Consider the following 6,000-nt stretch of genomic DNA (forward strand, 5'->3'; position numbering starts at 1 on the left):
TTCATCTAGGTTATCAAATTTGTGGGTACAGAGTTGTTCATGGTATTTCTTTATTATTCTTTTAATGTCCATGGCCTCTGTAGTAATGTGCCTTCTTTCATTTATATATTAGTAATTTGTGTTTTCTCTCATTTTTTTCTTAGCCTGGTTACAGACTTATCAATCTCATTTATCTTTTCAAAGAGTAAACTTTGGATTTTATTTATTTTCTTTATTGACTTCCTGTCTCAATCTCAATTGACTTCCTGTCTAATCTATTTCATTAATTTCTGCTCTAATTTTTATCAGTTATTTTATTCCTACTTCTTACTTTTTTGTTTTCTTCTACTTTCAATGTAGTTGGCTCTTCTTTTTCTAGTTTCCTAAAGTGGAGGCATGGTTTTTAGATATCTTTTCTAATATATGCAATAAACACCATAAATTTCCCTGTGAGCACTTCTTTTGCTGCATCCACACATTTAGATAAGTTGTATTTTTATTTTCACCAAATGCAAAATACTTAAAATTTTTCTTGAGCTTTCATTTGAACTCATGTGTTATTTAGAAATGCATCCTTTATTCTCCAAGTATTGGGGGATTTTTTTCAGCTATCTTTCTGTCATTGATTTTTACTTTAAATCTATTGTAGTCTGAGATAAGATGTATAATTTTATTATTTTAAACTTATTAAGATGCGTCTTCTAGCTCAGGATGTGGTTTATCTTGGTGAATGTTCTGTGGGAACTTGAGATGAGTATATATTCTGTTGTTGGATGAAGTAGTCTGTATATGTTAATTATGTCTATTTGATGGATGGTGCTGTTGAGTTGAACTTTTTGTTTTTACTGTTCTACTGCCTGTACATTTTTAATAGAAGTTTTTACTTTTAAAAAATAAAAATATGTTTTTCCAAATTAGGAAAGTATAATTAGCTAATTTTTATGTCATTCAGCTAATGTATATTAAGCACTTATTATGTGCTAGGGACTAGGGATAAATTTTTGAGCAAAAATAGAGCAAGTGTTTCTTTCTCTTAGTAAACTGATAAGTTTTATAAAAGATATGTCTGGTCAAATGTGCACAGTGTTATATGTAGAGGTAGAATTCATATCTCCTTACATGCAGCCCAAGGTTCTTTGGATTATAAGCTCTTGTGAACATTTATCAATTTCCTGAAAACCATATACATAATAATAGTTTTGAGACATATGAGATATTGGTCAGACAACATTTTTTCAAAGAATCATTTTTAGAAAGTAGATCTCTCTAGAAAGAAATATATATTTTCTAAGGCATCATTTTTTTCCTTCTCAAACCCACTGTGATTATGTTATTTTAGCATAGAAGTTTCTGAAATGTCAATTCTGTAGATTTTTTATGAGCACAAGACGTATTGTAATATGTAAGTTCTCCCTTTCTCCTAAAGTTTTCAAGAGTAACATGACTTGCTAAAGTGAGACAAAAATAATCTGCTCTTTCTCTGTCTCATATTTGCCCATTTTATAGGATGAAAAAGTTATGCTACTCCCCACTTGACCATGAGGCTGCTAAACTGGAAAAAAAATAAGCCTGTATTATACACATATTTTAAGAGGGGCAAACTAAAGCCTGCCTGAAAAAGTCAGTCTCCACTTTCAAATACATTTGAGCACCTCCTTTTTCATCCTCTTCTTTGGCATCACAAGGTCAGGCTGTAGAGAAATGTCTTCTGCCTGATTGTCACTGTTAGCCTCCAAATCCTTGGAAAAGGTGTACTCTTGGCCCTGAAATAATTCTTGGTTATGCTTTGGTTGAGACTCAATCATCTGATCTTACAGGGCAAGGGGCACCCAAGGAGCTGGAGATAAGTAGATACTGTTTATTTTAAGAGATCAGCTTAGTGTATCCCCCCTCTCCCACCACGAAAGAAAGTCCACATTGAAGTAAAAAGAATTTGTGTGTCTAAGGGAAAGAGCTGGAAGAAGGTAACCTCCAATGAATCATCTGCTATGGAAAGTAATTTTTCAGTCCCAGAAACATCATACTTACTCTAGAAAATCTAAACAAAAGTGAGGGATTAGGCAATAAAAAGTTAACAAAGAATTAGTTTTAAAGATGTTTTCCATTTGCCAACCATGCCAACAGTGTGAATTTTAGTGTCATGTTTTTCTTTCTTTTATTTAGTGTCATGTTTTTATTTCTTTTGGCAAACTAAAATTATTTAAAATGTTTCCATTTATTCTTGTCAATTATATAATTTACTATTCAGTAAACCAAAGATGTAAAAGTAAATTAGGCATACAGAAGAATATTCTGTTCCCTATACAGAACTGTGGAAAGACAAGCAGAAGAAAGTCACAATCATCTTTCCTGTAGAGCCCAATTTCTCTCAGAAGCCATTTATAAGCATTATTCATATTTTTTCAAGTCTGCTTTAAATTAACATATTTTTTGACAATGCTGTCTTTTGAAGATAGCAAGATCCCTGATTTTTACTATACATTGTATGAAGTGAATATGTGCTTTTATTGGTCCAAAACTTTGTCACTCAGATTTCAAAGCTTAATCTCGTTTAATTATGTAAGGGTTTGGTAAAGGGGTCTGTGTTAACTTTACGCAGATCATCCAGGGTGTTATCTACTTAGACGGTTTTGCCCTCTTAGGCTCTGACTTTCAAGGCTTTCAGGGATCTAGAGAAATAAGAGTACTCTTAGCAATATTGAATAAATTGTAAATTAGTTTGTGTTCTTTGAAAGGGGTCAGACTAGCATTATCTATCAAAATTTAATGTGTGGACATCATCTGTTTACTCAGTAATTGCAATTCTAAGAATTTATCTTACATAAATGGTCATACATATTTGCCAAGAGTTATTCAGTCCTACATACACACACAGTATATATGTATATAATGTATGTATATAATGTATATTAGCTGATGTGCAAAGATCTCAAAAAATAGTTTCAGGTAAATAAGATAGTTATATAGGAAAAGTATACCTATATAAGAATATGTAAAACAAATGAAATATATGTTTGTAATTATAGTTTATGAAATCTTTGGGTATTGAGACTGGGAGTCAGAGAGATAGTTCATATTATAAAGATTTTTCTTATTTAATTTTTTATTTATATGATTTGCTTTGGTTCCATGTGTCCTGCATTCTGGATGGAATGAAAGGTTTCTCTCCAAGTTTGTGTTGACTATGCCTGCTGTAGAGCTTCTCTATCTGGGATTATTAATCATGTGTTTCTGATGTTTTGACATCTGGGGCCTTGCTGACCCTGGAGAGCCTGTCCCTTTCAGAGCTAGCCAGCTCCTGGAGATGGTAAACAGCTCCTTTGCTGGAGCCCACCACTCTCCCTGCCTGCTTTATCAGGATCTTACACTGTGGGCCACCATTCCCCTACCCAAATCACTCCAGGAGCTGGAGACAGCTTCTACAACCTAGAACCTGCTGAAGTTATTCAAACTGGCCAATCCTAGACCTGCTTAAACTGCTTCAACTGTTTCTTCTCACAGAAACCACTGGATTCTTCTGCTGGAGAATCGTGTGGAAGGCTGCTGCCTCTACACTTGGCGGTGGACCTGGGTTTACCATTGATCCCAGCAGTCAAGAAGGAGAGATAGATGTGGAGGATGAAGTGTGAGGACAAGCTGAAACCCACAGGCCCCACCCTCCCCCCGATAAATCTTTCACTGCATCTAATCACAAAGATCTTCAAAAAGAGATGGCAACAATTTACTTCTGACTTTTAAACCTTATGTGAATTTGTTGCTAACTCTAACTCAGAATTATAAAATAAAGGAAATTCTTCAAAACATAGTCCTAGCTTAGTTAACATACTCAACCCAAAACATCACAACAACCTACCAGTTTTGCAAGACATGGCCTGGAATTAACACATACATTTCCATTTATAGCCTATTGGACAGAACCAGCCATGTAACCTCCCATAACTGCAAGGAGCTAGGAAATGTGAGAAAGCTCATGGATGTTAATTCAGCAACCATTAAATGTCCCTGCCACACCTACTATGTCAGGAGGAAACATTTATAGATCTCAGGGTGCAAAAATTTGTATAAGTTGTCAACTTGATCTCTAACAAAAATATTTTGTATGAGTACATGTATTTGTCTTATTAAAAATTTGTATTTAGTATTAGAACTATTGTCACTGTAGCCAAGATTTAAATTGCTACTCTGAAGCTTCTGGTTTTCACTCAGGTTTTTTTCAGAAAAAGCCTCTCTATAGAGAAATCTTCATCTCCTTATTCCCTCATGCTTTTCTTAAGCATTATTAGATCTAAGTATTATGAAAGGAGTTTCAAGCATTGAGCTTTCCTAATTGCAGCATTCAGCAGCCCTTGAAGTATGGACTCAACTATATTTCATTTAGTGGGTGGAGAGCAGAAAAGAGAGAGAGGAAAGTGGAAGATGAAAGAAACCTTGCAAATTAGAAAACTAATAGAGCGCCTCTATATGTATTCTTGGGACAAATTTGATGTTACCTGGAGTGGAAATATGAGCATTTAGGGAAAAGTATATTTTTACAGCATCTTATAAATGAAAGAGTTGGTCATTTTATACCGATGAGTCATTCTGGAGATTATAAGACTTTTCTTTTAAGGCTATTATGCAATGGCAATAACAGGAAGCTGACACAAAGCAATTGCAATTACTCCTCAGAAGAAAGGAAGAAAGAATTAATTAAAGCTCTTTTCTTCTTTAGTAAAGAAAAGAAATAGAGACTTGCTTATTCGGGCAAAGAAAATTTTCACAAATTTCTGTTGAGCTAGCCCAAATTTGTGTAACAAGAACAAATTTGTGCATGGTTTGATTCCGTTTGAGATTAAAATTAAACACTATTACAGCATAAAATTGATGGCTGATCTGACAATTACTCTTTCAGTATATATAAAAATAAAAAATGCAGCAACATCAATACAGAGTTATTGCTGAAACTTTCTCCACTCTGATATAGCACAGCATTACACAGCTGACCATCAAGGTGTTTTATTTTCTAGGAAATCTGAACTGGAAGTCACAAGCTCTAGAACATGGTCGTGACTGTGACTAGGTGTGTGATCTTGGAAAAGCGCTTAACTTCTTTGAACTTTGCTTTTCTCACCTCCCAAATTATCTATTTTGATGTGATATTGCTATAGAAGCATGTCCAATGAATATATAAGGCAAGCCACATATGTAGTTTAAAATTTTATAGTAGCCACCCTTTAAAAAGCCAAAAGAAGCAGGTAACATTAATTTAAAATATGTTATACTGAATGACTATATCCAAAATGGTATCATTTCTACATGTAATCAAAATTTCATATACAAAATTTGTACAAAATACAAAATTTCACATCATTTTACTTTGCAATCTTGTACATATTACACTTATAGCACATTTAATTTTGAAGGTTAAATTTTATTGGAAATATTTTATTTGTATTTAGATTGAATAAAATTTACAGTCAAAAAAGATTTATATACCTAAGGCATTCCCTAATATACTTAACATTTTTCTAATAACAATAAGATATTAGTTTTAAAATTTAAATTAAATAAAATTAAAAATCTACTCCCTGAACAACTCTGTCAAAAATTACATAACATGAAGAAATGAAGAAATTGCTACATGTAGAACCTAGCAAGACTGAATCATGAAGAAACAGAAAATCTGAACATCCCAACAAAAAATATGGAGATTGAATAAGTAATTATGTCTTCCATCAAAGAAAAGCTCAGGACCTGATGGCCTAATTGCTGATTTCTGCAGAACATTTACAGAAGAACTAATACTAATTTTTCTAAAGTCCTTCAAAAAAAATTAAGAGCAGGGGGTATTTCCAAAGTCCATTTACAAGGCCAGCATTACCCTGATAACAAGGCCAGACAAAGACATTACAAGAAAAGAAAACCACAGGCTAATATCCCTAATGAACATAGATATAAAAATCCTCAAGAAAGTACTTAGCATGCTGAATTCAACAACATTTTAAAAGGATTATTCACCATAATTAAGCAGGATTTGTCCCA

The 6,000-nt window shown here is 33.3% G+C and overlaps 1 long non-coding RNA gene across 1 annotated transcript in view; it reads left to right on the forward strand.

Annotated features, from left to right (window-relative positions):
- Positions 1-4,121, forward strand: part of LOC129042197 (uncharacterized) — a 178,724-nt gene extending 174,603 nt beyond the window's left edge. The window contains exon 8 of the long non-coding RNA XR_010127239.1: positions 3,481-4,121. This is a non-coding gene — a long non-coding RNA (uncharacterized LOC129042197). The remainder of the gene's footprint in view (positions 1-3,480) is intronic.
- Positions 4,122-6,000: the final 1,879 nt, after the last annotated feature.

This window comes from Pongo pygmaeus, chromosome 7 (assembly GCF_028885625.2).
Source record: "Pongo pygmaeus isolate AG05252 chromosome 7, NHGRI_mPonPyg2-v2.0_pri, whole genome shotgun sequence".
In the NCBI taxonomy this organism is placed as follows: Eukaryota; Metazoa; Chordata; class Mammalia; order Primates; family Hominidae; genus Pongo; species Pongo pygmaeus.